The sequence below is a fragment of the Phascolarctos cinereus genome, unplaced genomic scaffold, assembly GCF_003287225.1.
Source record: "Phascolarctos cinereus isolate Bilbo 61053 unplaced genomic scaffold, phaCin_HiC Scaffold_726;HRSCAF=1367, whole genome shotgun sequence".
In the NCBI taxonomy this organism is placed as follows: Eukaryota; Metazoa; Chordata; class Mammalia; order Diprotodontia; family Phascolarctidae; genus Phascolarctos; species Phascolarctos cinereus.
The window spans coordinates 209893-235165 of NW_027556098.1; the positions used below are offsets into that span (position 1 = coordinate 209893).

The window sequence follows — 25273 nt, forward strand, 5'->3', positions numbered from 1 at the left end:
AAGGGCCACACGCCCCGCAATTTGCCTCTCAGTCTCAGTTTCTTTCTATAAGATGAAGGGGTTGAATTAGATGTCCTGAAGACCCTTCCAACTCTAAATCTGTGGCCCTAAAATTCTAAGTAGGAAGTATGAAATGATAAGACTAAATTGAGTTAGTAGCAGGTTAGTGGAAAAGAGACTCAAAGTAGGGGATGGAGGAGAAGGACATAATATAGAAAACTCTATTCTTCATTCTAAAATAATGATAAAATACAGAGAATACAATCAAGGTTTGTGAAGCTACGACAGATATGGTTTGAGCAAACATGGGCTAGTTTACTAAACTGCAGAATTCTAGAACTTGGGATCAGTGTCATCATTATCAACATAGTTTGAGAAAGAGAAGTTTATGATGAATAGAGGAAATTCTACTTAACACAGTGGATTCTCTATCCATTCCCATGTAAGATTCCCACTATCTAAGAGACATTGTTGTTGTTCAGTTGCATCTGACTATTTGTGACCCCCTTCTGGGGTTTTGTCTTTTCCTTCTCCGGCCCATTTTACAGATGAGGAAAATTGAGGCAAACAGGGTTAAGTGACTTGGCCAGGGTCACACAGCTATTAAGTGTCGGAATCCAGATTTGAACTCAGGTCTTTCTAACTCCAGTCCTTGCACTCTCTCCACTGCACCACCTAGGTTAAAATATGGAAAGTGCTTCCAAAATGGCCTAGATCACATTCATAAATGACAGATCCATAGTGAGTTAAAAAGGTAAAGCAGAAGCCTTTCAGGTAGATTTAAAGGAAGCCTACAAAGTGCCTTTTGTGGGCAGACAGCCTTGGGTCTGAACTGACCTTAGGTCTTATCTAGTATAACAATTCTTATGTCTGTAGTTGCAATAGCAGGGCTAGGAAACCCTTTGTGTCTCCAAGGAATAAATACAGGGCCTCTATGGCTCAAGAAAGCTCATTCTCACTCCATAGGAAAGAGTCTCTTTGCCTAAGGCCTCCTCTCCCCATCCCATTGCCTATGTAACCTTTAAAGCCATAAAATGTGCTGTCAGAGCCTCTCCAGGGATAAAAAGGTCTACAAAGATCTGCATCAGGGGGGAGCTAGGTGGTGCAGTGGATAGAGCACTGGCCCTGAATTCAGGAGGACCTGAGTTCAAATATGGCCTTAGACACAAACGCTTACTAGCTGTGTGACTCTAGGTAAGCCACTCAACCCCATTGTCAAAAAAAAAAAAAAAGATCTGCATCAACAGATGGAAAGGACCCACAGGGACACCTAGTACAAAACTCCTTATTTTACAGATGAGGAAACTGAGGCATACAGTGGCTGAAGTAAACATTTCAAACTAGATGACCCTTAGATACCTCAAATGAACATGTCTAATAGGACTCAAAATCTTTTCTCCATTTTCAGGAAGGGAGCTGAGATTAGCCCACCTTCATTCTCCAGATTTCACCATACTGTCACAGTTGGCTTCTCCCTACCCCTGCCCTTTTCACTTTCCTTTAAGTTCCTTGAAGACAGGGACTGCCTTTCTTTTTGCTCATGTGTATCCCCATTGCTTAGCACAGTGCCTGATACATAGTAAACACTTAAGAAATACTTGGTTTGTTGGCTTAAATTGGCTTAACTTGCCCCAAGCTCAGAGGTCAGAGACCAAATTTGAACCTCAATTTTTTTACTTTGGAGACAGCACACCTTCCACTGCACCATAGATTGTGCCTTCCTCTACACAGGATGTTGGAATGACTGGCAAACACACACCATAGCATGTTTCCAACTAATCATGCAATGCTGATTAACTGTAATTTCATCATAATTGTTTGGTTGCATATTTGGCTCGAGAAATACATCAGCTTCTCCCCTACTCAGTTGGAACATTTTTTTGAGAGGGTTGGTCCCACTAGCCTTGTCTGTGGACAGTCCAAAATCCGTTTTCATTTTTTCATTAAATTCTCATTTGTAACTTTCATTCAAACATAATGACAACATGTTCAATTATGTTCACTCAGTATTTTCATAAGTTAGAGACCTTTTTTCCATGAAGAGTGATTTATTTATTGGACCTATTGACCAACAGTTCTTGCACTATCGTATAACTTGCAAAGTCATTGCAATCGTAATATAAAAAATAACACAGCCCAGAGGTTTTCAAGACACATAGCTCTGTCCTCATAACATCTTTACTTCATTTGGGGGCTTTCTTTTGGTCTTAATCTGTGATTACTTTGATGTAGGGAACCCTCTCCACTGAGGCAACTCTTCTGTAACTGAGAGTCTTAAAGATTTGCCCAGGGCCCTTGGAGGTTAAATGACTTGCCAAGGATCAAATAGCTAGCATGGGTCAGAGGAAAGACTTAAACCCAAGTCTTCCTGACTTCCAAGGCCTGCCTTCTATCCACTCTTCCCTGCTGCCTTGCTTCATTTTCACACACACTGCTAAATTTCTAACCCAACCCCATCCAAACCTTCACTCCAGCATGAAAGAACAAGAATTTTAGAGGTAGAAGAGACCCTAAAGATCATTTATTGACAATTCAGTTGTATCCAACTCTTCATGACCCTGTTTGGGGTTTTCTTGGCAAAGATACTAGAATGGTTTGCCATTTCCTTCTCTAGTTCATTTTACAGAGGAGGAAACTGAGACAAGCAGGGTTAAATGAGTTGCCCAGGGTCACACAGCTAGAAAGTGTCTGAGGTCAGATTTGATCTCATGAAGATAGAGTCTTCCTGACTCTAAGCCCAGCATACTGTCTATGTACTTTGCCACCTAGCTGCCCATTTAGGTAAACCCCTTCGTTTTAAACATAAAAAAATGGGAGGTGCAGAAAGTTAGAACAATTTACCTGAGGTCACACAGCTAGCGAGTGATAAGAGCCAGAATGAAAATTATGGCTTTTTGATTCCTAGTCCAATGTGCTCTATACCATGCTATCCTTCGTATTTCTGTATGTACTCTCCCTCTTGTATAATAACATCTTCCTAGCAGGTAAGAGGGCAGTGTGTTTTTAGGATCATTGTGCAAGATTAGCTAACAGAGTAGATTCTTTCTTTTTGTTTTGCTTTGCTTTGCTTTGCTTTAAAGAGCCTTCAGAGCCCTGGTATGATTAGTCTCTCTTTTCATTCCCATTGATCTACATTAAGGGTAAGAAGTATAGGAAGATAAGGACATTGTTCTTTTTTATGGACTAAAGGGGATAACATAGGAAAGCACTTTGCAAACCTTAAAATGCTATATAAATGCTAGTTGTTATTGTTGTTGCTGTTGTTGTTTTATCCCTGAACTCAAGGTGGTAAGTTTTTGTCCCATTTTCAAACTCTAGGCAACAAGGAAGAGTTTTACCATCCTAGGGCTGAACGGCCAACAAGGACCTCACAGCTGGATGCCTAAGTAGTAATTACAACACTATTAATAATAGTAGCTAGCACTTATGTAGCACCTACTGCGTGTCAGGCATTATGCTAAGTGCTTTGCAAAAATTATTTCATTTGCATCACAACAACCCTGGGGGTAGGTGCTATTATTACCCCTATTTTACAGTTGAGGAAACTGAGGCAAACAGTAGTTAAGTGACTTGCACAAGATCCCATAGCTAGTGAATGTCTGAGGCTGGATTTGAACTCAGGTCTTCCTGACTCCAGGCTCATAATTTATTACTATATCATTTCAGCCACTAGTTATTCTCTAGGCATGCTTTCAAGCATTAGGAAGTTGCCTTGGAGTAGGTGTTCGTCATTTTGGAGGTTAAAAGAAACTGGTCTGAGTGTAGTGAAGGAAGGAGCATGGTACAACCTAGCCCTGGTTCAGAGTACTCAGAAGCATGTGAGGAGGTGCCTGCCCGATGGAAAAACTAAAACAGTCACTGCAATGTAGAGAGAGCTGATAATGTGAAATTGGAAGGAATGAGGAGAGTAATGAGTGTGAGGGGAGGATTCAGTGAGTGTGTACTGGAGAAAGAGAACCAGTGACAATAGATGAGTCAGTTGAATAAGCTCACTTTTTTCTGTCTAGTTTCTTTTTCTAATCATTTTTTTTGCAAGGGATACTTTACTGAATAGGGGAGGGATATACTTGAACATACTTTTTGAAAAGAGTCTATTCATTGACAATATTGGGGAGAGGAGAGGATAGAGTCAAGCTACAGTATGTACAACTATGTGTCCAACTCAGTCCTATATGAGATCGGAATGTTCTACTACAGGTTGGGCACAAATAGTCCATGTGAAGATTTGGGGTGGATTCTCTAAATTTGCAGATCTCACATTTCCTTTGAGGTATTTCAGTTCTGCTTTGCTCATAGAGCACAGCTCCTTTTCTGATGTGGGCATGCCATGCTGAGCAGTCCTGTGCCAGCGTCACACAATCAATTTCAAAGTTCTTAAAAGAGACCGTAAGAGTATCTTTGTATTGCTTCTTCTGACCACCACATGAACACTTGCCCTGTGTGAGTTCTCCATAAAATTGTCTTTTTGGCAAGCATACATTTGGCATTCAAACAAAGTAGCCAGCCCATCAGAGTTGTGCTCTCTGAAGCAGAGTTTGAAATCTTGGCAGTTTAGTTTGAGAAAGGACCTCAGTGTCTGGTATCTTACTCTGCCAGGTAATCTTCAGAATCCTCCTAAGACAATTCAAGTGGAAGCAATTCAGTTTCCTGGCGTGGTACTGGTATGCTGTCCAGGTTTCATAGGCATACAACAATGAAGTCAGTGTAACAGCTCTGTAGACCTTCAGTTTGGTAGTCAGTCTAATACCTCTTATCTCCCACACTTTCCTTTGGAGCCTCCCAGACACTGAGCTAGCTCTAGCGATGCATATGTCTACCTCATTAACAATGTGTACATCCCTGGAAAGTACATTACCAAGGTAAGTGAACTTATCCACAACATTCAAAATTCCATTTGCTGTGACCGATGATTCCACATATGGATTGTATGGTGGTGGTTGATGGAGCACCTATGTTTTCTTGATGTTAATTGTTAGGCCAAAATTAGCACAAACAGCAGAGAACTGATTCATGCTTTGTTGCATTTCAACTTCAGAGGCTGCATTGAGTGCACAATCAACTGCAAACAGAAAATCACGCACCAACACTCCCTCCACTTTGGTCTTGGCTTGTAGCCTTTTCACGTTGAAGAATTTGCCATCAGTGTGGTAGCTGACCTTGATGCTGTGTTTGTCCTCATTGAAAGCATTTGACAACCTGGCTGAAAACGTCATGCTAAAAAACATGGAAGCAACCACACAGCCTTGTTTCACTCCTTTGGTGACTAGGAAAGCACAAGAGCATTGTCTATCACCCAGAACCCAGCAAGCATACTGTCATGAAATTGACATTCAGTACTGAATTTTGACATAATTTTCCATAAGCTCTCACAACTGACAGTATCAAAGGCCTTGGTCATATACACAAACTTTGTGTACAGACCTCTCTGTTCTGCTCCTGCCATTTCTCCTGGAGTTGGCAGGCAGCAAACACCATATCAACCATTCTTCTGCCTATTAAGGAGGACTCTGGCAAGAATCTTGCCAGCAATGAATAAGACCCACACACACACACACACACCCATGATTGTCACAGAACAATCTATTTCATTTACTTTTCTAGAGATGGACAATGGTTATCAACATATTAAAAAACAAATTCACAGACCCCAGGTTAAGAATACCTGCTGAACATATTAGTTGAAAATGAATTACTTGATCCGCATCAATGGAAGGGTTTGTACAGAGGAAGTTCCTATCCCTATGAAATCACAGGTAAGATCAAAGATTTAGAGCTGAAAGGAACCTTAGAGATCATCTCATCCAACCTCCTATTGCAGATAAGGAAATCACGGCCTAGAATTATTAAGCAATTTGCTTAAGATCACATGTGTAGCAAGAACTGGAAATTAACCCTCTTTCCCCACCTTCAAATCCAGTGTTCTTTTCACTATTCTATGCTACTTGCCCCCCTCACCTGCCAAAAAAAAAAAAAGTCTACCGAACAGCCCTCCTTAACTTTATGTATAATTTTAGATAGGCTATTTGACCCACCCTCCGTCCCTTAATTCTTTCATCCAAAAGTGTCTGAAAATATTTTCCATTGACTTATCCAACTAGAACGTTTTGAGAATTAAATAAACAGATGTTTGCAAAACATGTAATTCTAGATTTTAAAAAAAAAGAATTCTTAATAGAGTCAGAATCAATGCAGTAAGGCAGCATTGTATGGTGGATAGAGTGTTGGACTTGGAATCAAATTGATTTAGTATCTGTATAACACTGAGGATGTTATTTAACCCCTTAGCCTCAGTTTCTTGGCCTTTATAATAGCGATAATAGCACCTACCTGTTATGAGGTTCAAACTATATATATATATATATATGTATATATATATATATATATATATGTATGTATGTATATGTACATATGTATTGTGTATGCATATATGTGTATATATATGTATATATGTATGTGTACATATGTATTGTGTATGCATATATATGTATATATATATATATATATAGTTATTGTTTAATTCTTTCCAACTTTTCATGACCCCATTTAGGGTTTTCTTGGCAAAGATACTCTAGGGGTTTGCCATTTCCTTCTCCAGCTCATTTTACAGATGAGGAAATTGAAGCAGACAGGGTTAAGTGACTTATCCAACATCACATAGCTAATAATTATCTGAGGCTGGATTTAACTGATGTCTTCCTGACCACAGGACTGGTGTTCTATCTATTGCACCACCTAGCAGCGTGTGTGTGTGTGTGTGTGTGTGTGTGTGTGTGTGTGTGTGTGTGTGTATCTTGGCAAAAAATATAATGCCATACACAATGAGCTATTAATACTTATTTTTCCTTTTTTTTCATTTTTAAGAATAATGCAAAATCTTCTATGCCCTTCCCCATACAACTCAACTGACTTAGAACCAATAATTTTTAAATACTTGCTAACCTGAGCAATTGTCCATACTGTGGTTTTTTTTTAATGGCTTACCTTTAGGACCATTGGTTTCAACCTAGTTTAAGTCCAGCAAGTTAGAAAAAAGCTTGTAAAGTTCAACGTATAATACAAAATTGTTGTGCTTCTATGCCTTTAAGATCTACAGTGATTAGAGCCAACTATTAAAATATCTATATGAGTTAGGAAGGATGGGGATTCTGAAGGTGAGGAAAGGGAGTGTGGAAAGGGCTTACAGAATCTCTTATCTAGGACTTTTTTCCACGAAAGCACGAAGTTGGGAGTGGGATGGGGGACTCCGGAGAAGGGGAATATAAGAAGCTGGATAATTTAGCAATAAGGTTTCAAAGAATCTATTTTTTTCTTTGATTTCATGGTTTTCATTCTCCCATTCTAATTCCTACTTTCTTTTCTCTTCCCTTCTCCCTCCTTCCTCCCCAACACCAAGCCACTATAAGACTAGTTAAGAAGTCAAAGGAAAATGCACCTGACTAAATCAAGAGGCCTGGGCTTCTAGTCCTTGTCATAACAGCACTATTCTGTTGTGGCTTTGGGCGTAACTGCTACCTCAGTTTCCTGGTCTGTAATAAAATGGAGATCTCATAAAGACATGACCTATTCGCCTGACTGGTTTGTTATGTGAAATCGATTGGTAAAGGCAAAGGGCTATATGAATTATTGTTTTAATTTGCTACAACACAGGTTTCGTGACGTAAGTTGAGTCAGACAGAACTAGAGTGTGGGGATCTGCAAAATATATTCGTGTACTCCTTAGGAGAGCCCAGATCTCTAGAAATACCGATGCCTGAAGAATCTGTTGAGTTCCTGAAGGGTTGAAACAGGTATTTGGGTGCGAGTGAGGCGTCAGAGGATAAAGTGGATCAATCTGGGTTCTGGAAACCACCAGCAGGAGCATGTGAGCCTCTGCGGGATTTCGGCTGCCAGGCTGTCGAAGAATAATGCTGCAGAGGGAGCACCCCAGATGTTCAACAGCAGCCCCAATAGCCACAGCTGATGCAGTACTAAGACGGCTTCCCTCCCGGAGCTTCTCGCTCGGCTTCCGCCCGGGTCTGCCTCCCTTACTCACACCCCTCCTTTTCTCCTCCTCTCCTCCCCCTCGCCTTTGCCCCCGCTCCACCCCCCTTACCCCATCCCGGCTCAGTGCAGCCTCTGCTACCACCGCCCGCAGCTACTGCTGGCGGGACAAACCACGCAGCTCTCTGCAGCTGGCGAAGGGAGTCGGAGAGCCACCAAGAGAGGCTGCGAAGGACTGAAGGACCAGAAGCCAGGCAGGAGGACAGGGCGGCTTAACCCATCCGCCTCGGGAGCCTGTCAGAAGCGGGATTCAGGTAAGACAAAGGCATGGGTACAGAAGGGAGACCAGAAGAGAAAGGTAGGGTGGGTGTGTCAATTTGGAGTGGAAAGGACAACGAATAAAAAGAATGTTGTGGGCAGAGATAAATTGTGATGTGGAGAGATAGATAAAAAGACAGAAGATAGACGGACAGATGAAAGATGATATTGATAAGTAAACGGGGATAGGTAATTAGATATGAGAGAGAGAGAGAGAGAGAGAGAGAGAGAGAGAGAGAGAGAGAGAGAGAGAGAGAGAGAGAGAGAGAGAGATGAGAATGAATAGATATAGACAGAGACTGGGCAACAGGGATGGGTGTGGGGAGACTGAGGCCAGCGGAAACGGACTTCCTCGTTTTCTTGGTAGCAGCATTTAGTGTCCTGTCTGGGCTGAGGATAGTGCTGGTGACTCCTTCGTCTTCCTGGGACTGTCCCCTGGGTCGCCTCCCCTCCCAGATAGTGAAAGCCAGGGTCAGAGAGGGGAGGACCAAGGAGGTGCTGTTGAAAAAGCTTTAGCGAAGCCCTCCCTGGGCACACACCCTGGAGTAGTGTGGAAAGTCCGAGTCCAGCTGTGGAAGGAGCGAACAAGTTGCTTGGAAACACGCTTTGATTTTCTGGCTGAGATTTCCTTGTGATTTCTGAAGAAAGGGCCTTGCACTGCGCTCAGTTCAGCTAAAGGATAGAGAGAGGGGATTTTTCGAAACTTTAAATAAAAACGTATGTACTTTTTTTTTAACTTTACTTCGGAGAAAGGGAACTGTTTGCAGGAACTTTTGGTTCACACTTTGTCCACGTTGGCAAACAACAAAGTTGGGAAGTAGGTCTTCACTTTAAATGTAAGCTTGGGCTCAGTTTATGGGGACTCGGTCTCTTGAGGACATAACCTTATCATACTCGTAGTGTGAATGGCATTAAAGTTCTGTATCTCTTCCGTTGTGGTTTTCCTTTTAAAGGCATGGACAAAAGGCTCCCAGCAGAATGGAAATTACAGGTGGAAGCATCTATTCACAGTGAGAGGCTCTGATACGTAAGACAGGTTGGAGAGCCCAAATCGGCGTAGGCAGAATGGAAAAGGACAAGGATTTGAGGTCTGGGGAGTTAACTGATTGTGTCTAACTTGAATTTTTTGCATTAGAGGCAAGAATACCTATTAGTAAACGAAGTTGTGGTTGAGTTTTTTGGAACAAACAAGACATCCAAGATATTAGTGAGAAAAACCAAATTTGTAATGCAATGTGGTTTGACAGCCATGACAACAGGGATATTAAAAGATATAGATAGATTAAATCAATTCGAGCAATTGACAGTTCCTTTACTCCTGGGAAAAAAAAGATCTTATTTTTCTTAATAGCTAATACATTTACTTAGTTATTATCATAGGCACTTTTGTTTACTGAAGAAAAGACATGAATTGAGCACTGGTAGCATATTTGTTTCTCTTTCTTAAGTTCTCTCTGGAGACATGTTTTTAAATGGTTATTTTTATGATAATGGTCTATCACTTTTGGGGGACACCCAATAATGTGTTTTATTGACACTGTAATTATTTCAGAGGTAAAAGGTTAAAGTTTATATGGAATTAGCATTTCTAAATAAGTAAAGTAGTATTTTCTGACATTTTATTATGGAAAGATCATCACCCCCCCAAGTATGCATGTGAAATGAAGAAGATACAGATACAGCTACACCTATGGGCTTTCTGGAGTCAGCTTGTATAGTAGAATATGCACATAACCGAGAAATCAGGAGATGCTTCAAATCCTGGGTTTGCCATAACTGGTTGTGACCTTGGGCAAGTCAAATGAAATTAGCTAGTATTTGTTAAGCACTTTAACTATGTGTCTGGCAGAAATAAAGACGGTCTTCCCCCACCCTTGAGAGGCTTACATTTTAATGGGAAAGTACAACATTTTAAAGGAAGATTAAAATAAAACAGGAGAAGAAAAAGGAGAAGGTACTCAGAAAGAGTTATGGTGGAGAAAGTCTTCAGAGTCAGGCATTCAGCCTGGAGAAGAATGAAGACGTGGATGGCCATGCTCTTTCCTTAAAATGGAGGTTCTGAGAGGAATGAGCCAATCAGAGAAAAAGAGGCTATGGGGGAAGAGGGTACTCCCAGGGTGAGAAGTCAAGAAGGAGTGGAGTGGACTTGCAGAACATGGAAACTTCTGTGGCATGTTAGAGAAAAGACAGGAAAAAAAAAAGAATGCAGCCTGGAGAGGAATGAAAATCATTTAATCTCTTTGCACCTCTGTTTCTTCAACTCTAAAATAGTATTAATAATATCTGCCCTATCTACTCAACAGGATGGTGATGAGGATGAAATGAGGATATGAATGGATATTGTAAAATGCCATATAAAGGTCAGGTTTTATTATTTATCCAGTGAATTACAAATTGAGCTGCAGATGCATTCAGCTCTGATCTTGTATGATTTTACTCTGCTTTTTATACACAGAATGCAAAGCCTTAAAAAGAAAGAGAGAAATCCCTCAGTGGTTGAGGAATATTGTCTTACATGTCCTGCGGGTGATGCCAGAGCTGATCAGATTCCTTTTGGCTTTTACCATCCCATTATTGCAAGGTGACATTAGTTAGAGAGCTATTGAAATAGATAATAGAACAATGAGATCAGCCAGAGCATTTTTAACTCCAAAATAATTTCACAGCCAATAAAACAAATATTTTACAGTATGTGTTTTTTTCCAGAAAACAAAATTTTGAGAGAAATACTAAAAAGAAATCATTCAAACTTTAATGGTGGGGATCTCTGATGATTGCAGTGTTTTCAGGAGGAGAGCCTGGGGAAGTGAATTTGATAGGCTGATTTGGCAAAAGGGTCTCTACTACTCTTTTTTCCCCTAGGATTGTTATAAGCTTTTGGGGAATTTTAAATTAAGTCAATTGCATGCCAGTATATAAAAAAGATTTCCACGTGTAGTGCTTATGTATTCTGGTGACTTTAATTGTGATAGTCAGTTGGTAAATACGTACATTGAATATTTTTATTGGTTCTTTCACTGTGCAAATGAAACTTACAAGTATATATATATGTGTGTGTGTGTGTGTGTCTGTGTGTGTGTTTTTCCTTCTGCTTTCTGAGACATTTCGGTTCCCCTTTGAGCACTGGATTCAAGAAGAAAACACAGTTCTTTACATCAAAATGAATATATTGAAGGTGAAGAGAAATAGACGGAAGAGTAGAAGTCAACCTTCAATATAAATGTAGTTGAGGAGTCATATAAATATATATTTAAATACTTCATTTTAAGTTTTATACTTTACTACTTAAGACCATCTGAGAGAGACTATTCTATTTGGAGGTCTCAAAGTAAATTAAACTTCTTTGAAGATATCAATCAGTTAAAAAACATGTATTTAACACTTGCTATGCACCGGACACTGTTCTAAGTGCTGGGAATACAAAGAAAGACAAAAAGAAAAAAAAATAGTCCGTATTCTAAAGAAGTTGGGGAGGGGGGGAGAACAACATGAAAACAACTATGTACAAACAAGTTACATAAAAAGAATACAAGTATATAAACAGAATAAATTAGAGATAATCAATAGAGGGAAGGCAGTGGCATTAAGAGGGCAACGGTTTCTCATAGATCAGGAGATTTTAGCTGGGACTTGAAGGCAGCCAGGAAAGCAGGAGACAGAAGTGAGAAGGGAGGGAATTCCAGGCATAAGGAACAATCAGTGAAAATGTTCAGGTTGGAGATATAGTGCTTTGTAAAAGGAACAAAGGAGACCAGGGTCACTGGAGGTATTGGGGCAGGAAGGAGTAAGGTATAAGAAGGCTACAAAAGTAGTAAAGTGCCAGGTTGTGAAAGGTTTTGAACGTCAAACAGAACGGGTTTTTTTTTTTATTTGATTTGATCCTGGAGGTGATGGGAAGGCACTGTCTTTTTGACTTTTTGAATAAGGGAATGATGTGGTCAGATTTGTGCTTTAAAGTAAGATTAATTTGACAGCTGAGTGGAGGCTAGACTGGAATGGGAAGAAATTTAAACCAACTCTTATTACTTAGGTCATCATGAAACTACTCTTGCAGCCCTTAGTATAAGATAACCCTCAAGCAACATTCTGTAGGACCAATTTATTGATGAGATTGTCTTATAAAGAGGTCCTTTCGGTATTTCAGTAACTATATCTTTGGATTGGGTGTAAGGCAGGTATATTTTGTAACAGATTCTACTATATAGAAAACTACGATAATTTTGAAGTGAGAATACTGAAGTATTGTGGTTGATACTTCAGGGGAAAAAATGGTGTCATTTGCTATAGTACCCCAAGATCAACATTTTTTTTGTTTTAACAATAATAATTGCTAACATTTATATAGTGCCTCAAAGTTTGCAAAGCATTTTACAAATATTTTATTATTTGATCCTCACAATGCCCCTGGTTACAGATGAGGAAACTGAGGCAGGCAGCATCTGAGATCGCATTTGAACTCAAGACTTCTTAGCTACTAGCTACTGTGACAACTAGCTGCCCCCTCCCCCTTTTTGTAATTTGTAAGTTCCTTTCATTGGTTGTTTATACTGTGTATCAAAATTAAAAGTCCCTTCAAAGTACTCAAGAACCACCCAGGACTTCTGCTGAGTTTTACAAATAATTTACATGACAAAACAAATATTGTCCAAGTCCAACATGATCTGTGATAAAAAAATTTCTTCTTTTGTACAAGATAAAAATAACTCACAAAAAAAGGGAATTGAGTATCAGATGGTCAGAAGAGAGCAGGGGTAAGAAATTCAAATTTGTCCTACGTACAGATGTTGGATGGGGTTGCAGGAGATGCCTACAAAATCTAGTGTCTAGCCTCCCCAGCCACCCAAGATCGACAATCACATTCAAGCTCAACATGTTTTTTTCTTATTTTTAATAAAGTTTGTAATCCAATGGATACACAAAACAAAACTTCCCTGAGAAAAAAGTTCCATAAATTAATAAGTGTTAGAGGAGGGGATAGGGAATAAAAAGTCTCTTTATACAAGTATATAATACTCCCACATCATGGGAACTGGAGGGAGGGGGACCTATGAAGGTTTGGGAGAATGGATGGAGGGAGGAATGAGTGTTGAATGAAGTGCACTTACAAATGAATGACAATACAAAGTCTGAGTATGAAAATAAGATTTTTTCTGAAAACACATTTTTGGCACAGATTAAAAAAATGTATTACAAGGATTTGGTTTTTTAAGTCAGTATTTTATGTGTGTGTGTGTGTGTGTGTGTGTGTGTGTGTGTGTGTATGGATATGTGTACACACACACACACGCACACACACACACACATACACACACACACACACACACACTCATACACACACACATCCACTGAGTTCTGAATATCCTACCAGAAAGGAAAACCAAGGTTTCCCCATTGCTGTTTTTTCCCCAAACTGTACATCCCAGATGAATTAAAGACAATGACAGTGGGAGACTTGATTAAGAAAGATGATGGGGGTCCAGAACAGAAGGGGAGCTGGGGTCAGGGAAAGGTGGCCAAAAAAAACCAATCCAATGAAACGTTCCTTGATCCCTAGATTTCTGCAAAAGTTTCCAAGTCCTGCATTTTGAGTCCACCGTGCATGTTAATATACATCAGAACATCACAGCATGTTAGCTGCCCCTTTCTTAAGATTTACCTTGTGATTTCATTGGTATAGAGAACTTACAGTGATAAAATTTCATTTACCAAAACAAGTCTGCATCTGCTCTGAAACTCTGAGTTGCCTGGGGCACTCAATGGATAAGCAACGTGTCCAGGATCACATAGGATGTGATAGACTAGCCTAAACCCAGTTCTTCCTGACCCTGAAATCATCTTTCTATCCACTACTCTGTTTTGTTTCTCAAAGTAGGACTATGCAAATAAATCTGTGCAAGAATCCAGAGAAAAACATTAGGTCCTAAGGGAAATTTAACATACAACATCATCTCTCCTCTTCATTCCCATTTTGTAGCTCCATTTGTATTTTTGTGTAGAATACTTGACTGTGTTTCTTTCTCTTTTTAAGGGACTTATTTTATTGAACATTTTATTGACGCTTTTTGTTTTTATGTCACAATCTTTTCAGGAGGGTGACCCTTCTAGTTTGAATATACCCTTGTGACAAGGAAAAGCAATTAAGCAAAACAACAACAACAACAACAACTAATACAGTAATTGTTACATCTAATAATACATAAAACATCATGCCCAAATTTATGTTCCCCACTGGAGACTTCTCTGAGTTTTTCATTTCCTCAGAGTTACTTTCCTTCTAATGATCTTTTCATTTACACTGTTACATTGTTATAATGTATATATTGTTATTTTGCATCTGCTTATCTCTTACTGTAGCAGTTCATACAAATCTTTACACATTTCTTTGAATTCCACATATATGTCTTTTATTGCCCAACAATATTCCATTATGGGTTTTTAATAATTTCTGAATCAACAGTTACCCACTTTTTTTCCAGTTCTTTGCTACTACAAAGTGCTACTTTATTATAAATATTTGGTTATATATTGGACTTTTAATTCTGTCTTTGACTTCCTTGGGATAGATGCCTAATAATGGGATCACTAGGTCAAAGGGCAGAAACAATTTATAGTCACTTTATTTGAATATTTCCTAATTGATATAGAAGATGATTAAAACTGGAATGTATTTAACCAACAAGTCAATCAACACAAAGTTATTGAATGATTCTGCTAGATACTATATGTATCAAAAGGTACAAAATACAGCCCCTGCTCTCTTGAAACTTAAAACATGGGTTGCTCTCGGTCTTTTAGTATAAGAATTTATAGAATAATAGAAGTAGCTGATACAATCCTTCAACAAGCATTTATTGAACATTTATTATGTGCTGAAAATCCCTTTGGCTAACAGTCTTTTCCATCTTGAAAAGTAGTAAGGGGGAGAGAATTTGGAGCTGAATGTACAATAAAATTAAATTTAAAAATAAAATAACTGCAGAAAATGTAAACATTTTTAAAAGTAGTGGAGAAAGATCTATTACTATTGTATCCTCTAAAACCAAAAGGAGGGGATTTGTCTAACAATGATTTTTTTTTAAAAGAAATCAGATGTATAGCACATCAAAGTCTTAATTATTCATGCCAGGATCACAAATAAGTATTAACTCAGTGCTTAGCCACAATATAACAAATACAGCAAACATTTATTAAGTTTCCAGGTACAGAAGACTGTTAAACACAGGTAACACTGAATTGTGTGTGTATGTATGTATACATTTATACAGACACATGTACATATTTAAATCTACATCTACTGTGGGAAGTATACATCATGGTAAAATTTATGCTATGTGCTATGGACATACCTCTATGCAATTTCCAGATGTGCAACTCTGGAATACTGTGTATTTTTGCTTCTGAGATCTCCTTATAGTGGTCACTCCCTCCAGTGGTGAAAAAAAACAAAGACCAAAAAAGGGGAAACAATCCCTGACTTTAAGAAACTTAAATTGTAGACTTGTGGAGGGGAGGAGCTAGTAAAGACTTCTCTGCAGTATGTAAACATATTGGAGTGCAGGTTGATTATAGGTGCTTGAAGCCTATTAAGTATATGCAGCTATTATGCTTAAACTATTAAAGTTTAAAAGATTTTTGGGACATTCTGCATATCAAAGATAATTTTATTTAAGAACTCTTTCTTTGTATGTTTGCTAAGTTTTAGGAGAATTTGTGCTAGTTCTCAGTGTATGTGTGTGTATACATGCATAAATATATGTATGTATATATATGCATATATATGTATATACACAAACACTCTATGTGCATACGATATCCCAAAAGTCCTAATGCATTTAAGCTATTAAAGCTTACTACATTGTCTGACACACAGTAAGTGCTAAATAAATGCTTGTTGGTCACCGGACTGACATGTATGAAGTCCTTTAAAATTTGGAGCTCGGCACTAAGAAAATTAAATTTTCTAAGAGATAATTAACTTTCTTAAGTGTCTAAATGCATGTGTCTAAGAAGACTAGTCTTATGCTTAGAAACGCCAGATCTCCAAGATATAAATAGATAGATCTCCTCCAGTGATCTCTGAAGTTCTACCATTATCAATCTGTTCCTTTGTGTTGATCTGCTAGGCGTTGATCCTCAGCTCCCCTTTGAAAAGCCAAGAGGAAAGTACTGACTCTAGGGCAGAGGCTCTTCACCTTCTTTGTGTTATGGACCCTTTTGGCAAGTCTGGTGGACCCTTTCTCAGAATGATATTTTTAAATCTTAAAATAAAACACATAGGGCTACAAAGGAAAACAATTCTATTGACATATACTTATCAATTTTTAAAAAATGTTTATAGACCCCAGGTTAAGAATCTTTGGTTTAGGGTCAGAGATTATTCTTGTTGTTCAGTCATGTCTGATTTTTTGTGATCCCATTTGGGGTTTTCTTGGTAAAGATACTTTTTTTGCCTTTTTTTTGCCATTTACTTCTCCAGCTCATTTTACAGATGAAGAAACTGAAGTAAAAAAGGGTTAAGTGACTTGCTTAGTGTCACACACCTGCTAAGTGTCTGAGGCCAGATTTGAACTCTGGATGATGAGTCTTCCTTTCTCCAGGCCTGGTGCTTTATCCACTATACCACCTAAAGTACCTGGACTCAATTCCCAGTGCTAGAGGTACCTTTCAGATCAAGACCCATGAACAAAGTTTCTACCACCCTGTCCTGGAAAGTATACCCTGAAGATACAATGAAAGATATGGTACAGAAGACAGTGTGCTGACCTTGGAGTGACAGAACCTAAATTAAAATCCAAGCTATACTACTTACTATCTGTGTGACCTTGAGAAAGTCATTTAACTTTTCTAGGATTCAGTTTCTTTGTCAATAAAATGGAGGGTGTTGGACTATGATGACATCTCACAGCTTTGGGGTGAGAATAAAATAAGGAAATTTATGTGCCAGCGTGTGTGTATATATGTATGTATGTATGCACATATCATCAATTATTATTTTTTTTAAGAATTATGCTTATCAGTTATTTATGTTCCCAAAAAATAAACAGCTCTCTGTGAAATACAAGGCTGTCTGTATGTGAATTTTTGAATCCAGCTTGGTATAATGTAAACAGAATCTCTGAATAAAGAAAGGGTTTTTAAAAAATTAATTTAATATCTCATTTTCCCCCCAGTTACATGTAAACACAATTTTAACACTCATTTTTAAAACTTTGAGTTCCAAATTTTCTTTCTTCCTCCCCTCCCCCCACCCCACATTGAGAAAGCAGGCAATTCGATATAGGTCATACATAGGTAGTCATGCAAAACACTTAAATAATAGTCATGTTGTGAAAGACTATTTCCCTCCATCCAAATCATCCTCCAGTTTATTCTATTCTCTCTCTCCTTTCACTTTGTTCCTCCTTAAAAGTGTTTTGCTGCTGACTACCCCTCCTCCAGTCTGACCTCTCTATAGGGTAAGATAGATTTCTATACTCAATTGTGTGTGTATGCTATTCCCTCTTTGAGCCAATTGTGATGAGAGTAAGGTTCACTCACTCCCCATCACCAACCCCCTCTTCCCCTCCGCTGTAAAAGCTTTTTTTGCCTCTTTTATGTGAGATAATTTACACCATTCTACCTCTCCCTTTCTCTTTCTCCCAGTACATTTCTCTCTCATCCCTTAATTTTATTTTTTAGATATCATCCCTTCATATTCAACTCACACCTATGCCCTCTGTCTATATATATTCTTTCCAACTACCCTAATAATTGAGAAAAGTCTTATGAGTTACAAATATGTTTCCATGTAGGAATGTGAACAGTTTAACTTTAATAAGTCTCTTATGATTTCTCTTTCCTGTTTACCTTTTTATGCTTCCCTTGAGTCTTGTATTTGAAAGTCAAATTTTCTATTTAGCTCTGGTCTTTTCTCAAGAATGCTTGAAAGTCCACTATCTCATTGAATGTCCATTTTCCCCCTGAAGCACCGTACTCAGTTTTGTTGGATAGGTGATTCTTGGTTGTAATCCTAGCTTCTTTGCCCTCTGGAATATCATATTCCAAGCCCTCCAATCCTTTGATGTAGAACCTGCTAAATCTTGTGTTATCCTGACTGTGGCTCCATGATACTTGAATTGTTTCTTTCTGGCTGCTTGCAATATTTTCTCCTTGACCTGGGAATTCTAGAATTTGGCTATTTGGCTATATTCCTGGCAGTTTTCATTTTGGGATTTCATTGAGGAGGTGATCAGTGTATTCTTTTAATTTTTATTTTACCATCTGGTTCTAGAATATCAGGGCAGTTTTCCTTGATAATTTCTTGAGAGATGATGCCTAGGCTTTTTTTTTTTTTGATCATGACTTTCAGGTAGTCCATAATTTTTAAGTTATCTTTCCTGGATCTATTTTCCAGTTCAGTTGTTTTTCCAACAAGATATTTCACATTGCCTTCTATTTTGTCATTCTTTTGGTTTTATTTTATAGTTTCTTGATTTCCATAAAGTCACTAGCTTCCATTTGCTCAATTCTAATTTTTAAGTAATTATTTTCTTCAGTGAGCTTTTGGAACACCTTTTCCACTTGGCCAATTCTGCTTTTAAGACATTCTTCTCCTCAGGTCCTTTTTGGACCTCTTTTATCATTTGGCCTTACTCTATTTTTTAAGGTGTTAATTTTCTTCAGTATTTTTTGGTCTTCTTTACCAAACTCTTAACTCATCTTTCATGATTTTCTAGCATCACTCTCTTTTCTCTTGCCAATTTTTCTTCCATCTTTCTTACTTCGATTTTCAAAATCCCTTTTGAGCTCTTCCATGGCCTGAGTTCAATTCATAGTTTTCCTGAAGGCTTTGGATGTAGGAACTTTGACTTTGTTTTCTTCTTCTGAATGCATGTTTTGATCTTACTTGTCACCAAAGTAAGCTTCTATAGTCAGTTTTTTTTTTCATTGCTTGCTCATTTTCCCAGCCTATTACTTGACTTTTAAATTCATTGTTAAGGTTCCAGGGTGCTTCCAGGGTAGAACTGTCCCAAACTTCAGGGATTTTGTGCAGCTGTTTTCAGAGATGTTTCTAGGGGCCTATAAGTTTTCAGTTCTTCCAATGATCTAAGGAGAGGTATTTACTCCTCTCCTGTACTGTGCTCTGGTCTGTGAGCCACCACAAGCACTCTTTTCTGCCCTGGAACTGTGAGAAGTGTCCCCATCTCCACTGCTGCTACAAGCTCTGCTATGCTAGTGCTCCTCACCCCAGTACTGCCACCCAGAACTGCAACCCAGATCCAAGTATGGGCAAAGCAACAGAGTACTGCCTCAGCGCTAGCAGAGAGACCCCTGTAATCCCCTTGTGACCAATTGTTCGGCCCTCTTACCGTCTGTATGCTGAGAGCTCTGGAAGCAGCTGCTGCCACTGCTGATTCAGTCACTCTCAAGGCCTGCTCCTGGTTTGCTGTGGTCTGAGTTATCCTGGTGCAGCCTGTGCTCCTCTCTCATCCAGGTCTGATAGACCTTTCTTGCTTACCTTCTAAGTTGTCTTTGGTGTCTGTGGGCTGAGAAGTCTGAAAACTGCCACTGCTGCCAGTGATTCAGTCACCCCAAAGCCTACTCTGGGTTTGCTAGGGCTCTGTATGTGCTGGTGCAGCCTGCAATGGACTGTGCTCCTCTCTCACCATGGTGCAAAAGACCTTTCCTGTCTACCTTCCAGATTGTCTTGGGTTGGAAATTTGTTTCACTCTTTTTGTGGGTTCTGCTGCTCTAGAATTTGTTTAGAGTCATTTTTAAATATATTTGGAGAGGTTTGGGGGAGAGCTCAGATGAGTCCCTGTCTTTACTCTGCCATCTTGGCTCTACCCAGGAAGGGTTTTTCAATGAAATTAAATTAGTTGATGTTAATAGATATTTGTGACTGGGAATGTTTATGCTTAAGGTAGAGGAAGAAGGGAAAATAGGGGGAGAACACACATAGTATTTGGCCACTAGAGGAAGAAAGCAAGTCCTAGGACGATAAGGTTTTATTCTACTGAAGAACTGGCCATTGCTACAGGGAGTAAGGCATAGGGACCAAAACCAGAAATATAGCTGCTAGATTCAAGAAACACCACTCAGGGTAAGGTCATCATTACTGAGCAAGGGCCTGTCAAGGAAGGAGTTCACCCCAGCTGCCAGGGTGTCAGGGAGAGCCTGCCCCAAGATGGTGCTGTCTATACTCTCTAAATTTCATCAATGTAGAACAAAGCTCAGATTGCCTTACCCTAGTTATGGCTCTGTGTATAAGAAAACCTTTACCCTTGAACTAGTAACTTTCTTTTTTTCTGAGCCAGATTCCTTTTGTCTTCAGCATCTGGGTCCAAGAAAGGCAAATCAGAGTTTTTCATGTGTAATTAAAAATCTGTATCATTCAGTTGATATTTATTACTACTAATAAAAAATAGTGAATTCTTTCTATTAACCATCTTAAATAATAGTAGCCTTTTGAATGTAGGCAAGTATTTCAATTGACATTTACTACATACTTTTATATTCTACCTCACTTTACAAATACTACCTCATTTGGCTGTCACATCCACCCTAGGAAAAGAGGTGTTAATCATAGAATCATAAAATCATAGAATTTTAGAATTGTAAGAGACTTCAGAAGTCACCTACTCCAACTACCATCTAAGGTGTGAATCACCTATTCAATATCCTTTACAGTTTGCCTTTCCTCAGATACCTTGACTGATAGCAAACCCCTTACCTATCAATTCAGTTAATTTCATTTTAGGAGGCTCTAATTGCTTTGAAAGCATCTTTTTTTTTTTAACATCAAGTTTACTTACTGGCTCTTCCTTTACTTCATGATTATCAATATATTTAAGAACAACTATCATATCTTCTCAAGTCTTCTCCAGGCTTAATGGCTCTAGCTTCTTCAGCTGATACTCTAATATGATTTTGGGGTGTACCCTCATGTTTTCTGGATGTTAATTTATTTTTTTATTGAACCTAAGATTACATTGGATTATAGAATTGCCTATATAGAAATTTTCCAATGCTAATTGGGAATTGGTTTGTAACTTACAGTCTTAGAGAATTTACTGGAGCACTGAGCCGTTAAAGGACTTTCCTATGATAATATAGCTACGATGTGTTAGAGTCAGAACTTGAACTCAGGTCCTCCTGACTATGAAGATGGCCCTCAATGCATTAAATCCACATTGCCTCTCTAGATAGTAAAATCCTTCCTAAACTGTGTTGTGAAGACCATATATAGTCCAAATTTAATCCTTAGGAGAATAATTAGGTCAGTTTTAATATATCACTTTTAATACATTTTTAGTTTATATAGTTGTTTTCTTCTATATATTTCAACTCTTCTTCTGAATATGATCAGCACCAGCAAATTCAATCATTTAGGTGGGCAAAGAAAATACTAGACATATCTGCCTAGCATTCGCTTTTGAGATCTTATTCATAACTTTTGAATACCTTATTTTGAAAACCTTATTTCACGATCACTAAAAAATTATTTTTCACAAGATTTTATGTCCATGCTATTTATTCCATTGCCAGTATCTTATATGAAAGTGTTATTTTAAATTTTCTCATGACTTAGCTGGTGTTGCTATTTTTTCCCTAATGCAAACACACACAAATATTTATTTTGAGAAGGAAAAAAGCAACAACTTGGAGCTGTGTCTGTTTCGCAAATGTAGAAAAAAGTCTAGCAACTTGAGGGGCCTTTAAATAGCAAGAAACTTAGAAATCTGATTTCTAACTTTAAAAAACCCATCCACAAAAAGATGGAGTATTATTTATTTTGTCATAATTACAGATGGAATTAGATTGGAATTGATCAATCTTCTCTTTTGAGCTGAGTTGAAGTAATTTATTTTATGCAACGAATGCTAAATTATTTGTCAAAATGGAGAAAGAAAACATGGTATGAAAATGTGGGCAATATAAAAATAAATTCCAACTGGTCTTGATGAGAAGACATATTTTCAGTGATGGGACTGTTCTCATTTGGGTAAGAAGTAGTTACAGAATCACAGAATCTTAATTAGACCTTAGAAGTCCTCTAGTCCAGCTCTATCATTTTACAGATGAGGAAAATGAGGTCCAGAAAGGTTGTTACTTGCCCAGTGTCACAGAGGTAGTAGCACAGGTAAGAACTGAAGAACTCAGGTCGCTGGCTCTTAGTTCACTGTTCCCAACACCCTCAGGTAAGTGAAATTGGTGTTTTTTGTGAATGTTTTGCATGACAGCTGAAATTATTGCTCCGGGGGCACTCTCTCTGTCAAATTTAGGCTCTCATAGAAGGGAAAGCTCAAGGCAGAATGCTTCTGGTTACCTGCTCAGTCTGTGTGTTCACTGTGTTAAACATCTGGATGAAAAAGAGTTTCCTTTTTTGTCTTCCTCAGTGCCTAGGCAGTCATCTTGCACATAGTAGGTGTTTAATGAATGCTTGTTGAATTGGATTGAAAACTAAAAAAAATAGCCAAAGACAGATTAGATTGAAATAAAACACCTTTTAAAAAATTTTTTAATAACAAAGCTATTCCTACATGTTACTTATATGAACAGTATGAACTTATATGAACAATACTTTGTCCATCCAAATACGAAGGACTTTTTCCATCTAAGACCACTGTACAAATGCTTTCTGTGACTCCAGTCCACGTAATCATCACCCAGTCGTTCTCCCAGTCTGGATATCTCGTAGTACTTTGAACTTTTCCTATGAACCTTTCCTATGCATATATATTTTGTGGGTACATATCTTATCTTCCCTGCTAGATAAGAACATGAGGGCCAGGACTATGCGTCACTCACTTTTCTATCCCCTTAGGTAATACAACACCTTATTTAAGAAGTGTTTGTGGTATTTTATTAAGTTAAATTGAAGGAAGAAAACCCATGTAATAATTTGCTGCCTACACTGCAGATAGAACAGAAGAGTTAGACTGAAGTCTTCTCACTTCTTTTATTCTTAGTCTTCCTAAGACACAGTCTAATTCTAAATATCTACATTAAAAAAATAAAAACTCCATTAAACTTCCACTCCAATCAAAAACAAAGCATGAAAAAAAGAAAAAAAATAGGAAGGAAAGCGAAGGGGGAGGTGGGAAGGAAGGAAGGAAGGAAGGAAGGAAGGAAGGAAGGAAGGAAGGAAGGAAGGAAGGAAGGAAGGAAGGAGGGAAAGAGAAAGAAGAGGAGATCTGGAAGGAGGACAAAAGTGGAGGACCTAATTTCTAGTATCACCCTCTCTATTTCCTCCCCAATATTCCTTCCCCAATGGGAATATGGTTTCTAATAAAATTTCATTTCAGCAAAATAAGTGGGGTGTCCCACAACACTCACTGTTAAAGGAGTCTTTGTATATGCTATTGAACAACTAGAAACAGAAATATCCCAATGAATGAGGTCAGTTCTTCAGAATTTTTTCTTGGCAGTGAGGGGAGGAAAAGGGGAAGGAAACATAATGCATCTTCCTTATCAGACTAACCAACATGTTCTGATGGTACATGTGGCCTGACATAGGACTCATTTATTCATGAAGTAAGCCCTCCTGTTGATCATTATCCCAGCTCATTCTTGTGTTCATACCCCAGTTAAAACTCACCACAGTGCTCACCTTTGGCTAGTTAAGATGAAGATCTCCCCATGTTTTTTCGGCCTCTGCATGGTTGAATATAGGCCAAGCTGAAATGTCTCATGGGATCAGAGACCTAGAGCCAAAAGGAGAGTTAGAGGCCATCTAGGCCACCTGCTTTGTTTTACAGTTGAGGAAACTGAGACCCAGGGATGTTAAGAGACTTGTCCAATATCACAAAATTGTGTCAGGGATGGGAGAGTTGGGAGAAATACACAGATAATCTAGTTTCTTCTTTTCTTCTTCTTCTTCTTCTTTTTTTTTTTTCACTTCGGCTAGTGGTATACCTCACAGCAGTTTCTCAATGCACCTCTCCATCCCCTCCCCACTCCAAAATGTTAATACAGTTGTAATTTTGTCTAATTACAACTTTAAGTCATGCTGGTGGAGGGATTCTAGGATGGCTAGACCAGGCTCACAGATAGCTTCTCTGTCCCATTACTTATTCTGTCAATTACGTCCAATTTGTCTTGTGTGTATGTATATATGCATGCATGTACAAATGTATGTGTGTATGTATATGCATGTATATGTATGGACAGCTAGCTAGGTGGCACAGTGAGTAGAGTACTGGGCCTGGAGTCAGGAAGATGAGTCTTAATCTGGCCTCAGATTCTTACTACTTGTGTGATCCGGGGCAAGTCACTTAACTCGGTTTGTCTCAGTATTCTCATTTGCAAAATGAGCTGGAGAAGGAAATGGCAAACCACTCCAGTATCTAAAACCACAAAAAAGGGCTCATGAAGAGTCAGACAACTGAAATGACTGAACAACAACATGTATATACAACATGTGTATACACATACATATATGCATGTGTATATGTATACACATGTATGTGTATACATGAGTGTGTGTATAAATAGTTTTCATGTTATCTCCTCCATTAAAGTATGAGCTGCTTGAAGAGAGGGACTATCTTGCATTTCTTTATATGGCCAGCACTTAGCATGCTAAGGAAGATAGTAGGTTTTTAGTAATTGCTTTTTGACTGACCTCAGGGAGGAAGAGATTGAAGCAAAAGTGTAGAAGATTTCTGTGTGCTAGACCCATTTTTTCCAAGTCCTTGTTTTCAATAATCCATGATGTCTGTTTCCTCCACATTTTCATTTTCCATGAGAAAAGAGAGCTGGGAACCACCCCTGACACTCTGCACTGTTTTCTCCCATACAGCCAGCATCATCACCTCAGGTTCCCCTCCAGTGTGGGCTGCCCACCTGACTAAACACGAGGACTCTGAAAGGGAATTTTTCATCTCTCTATTGTTTGTTCCTGGAGGCCCTATTTAATTGGAGATTTCAAGAATATGGAGTCTGTATTAAGAGCATATTCTGCTTTTGTCCTCAGCAGGACTGGCCTTCAGGA

General features: G+C 38.6%; 1 protein-coding gene across 7 annotated transcripts in view; it reads left to right on the top strand.

The window, feature by feature from the left end:
• Positions 1 to 7863: 7863 nt before the first annotated feature.
• Positions 7864 to 25273, top strand: part of ADGRG2 (adhesion G protein-coupled receptor G2) — a 157309-nt gene continuing 139899 nt past the window's right edge. For 2 of the 7 annotated variants that reach the window (XM_021007455.2, XM_021007458.2), the window contains exon 1: positions 7864 to 8294. The gene's annotated coding sequence lies outside the window, so the exon portion shown is untranslated. Of the gene's footprint in view, positions 8295 to 8786; positions 9016 to 25273 lie in introns of those variants that run through there. The other 5 variants (XM_021007459.2, XM_021007461.2, XM_021007457.2 and 2 more) reach the window with 4 other exon arrangements.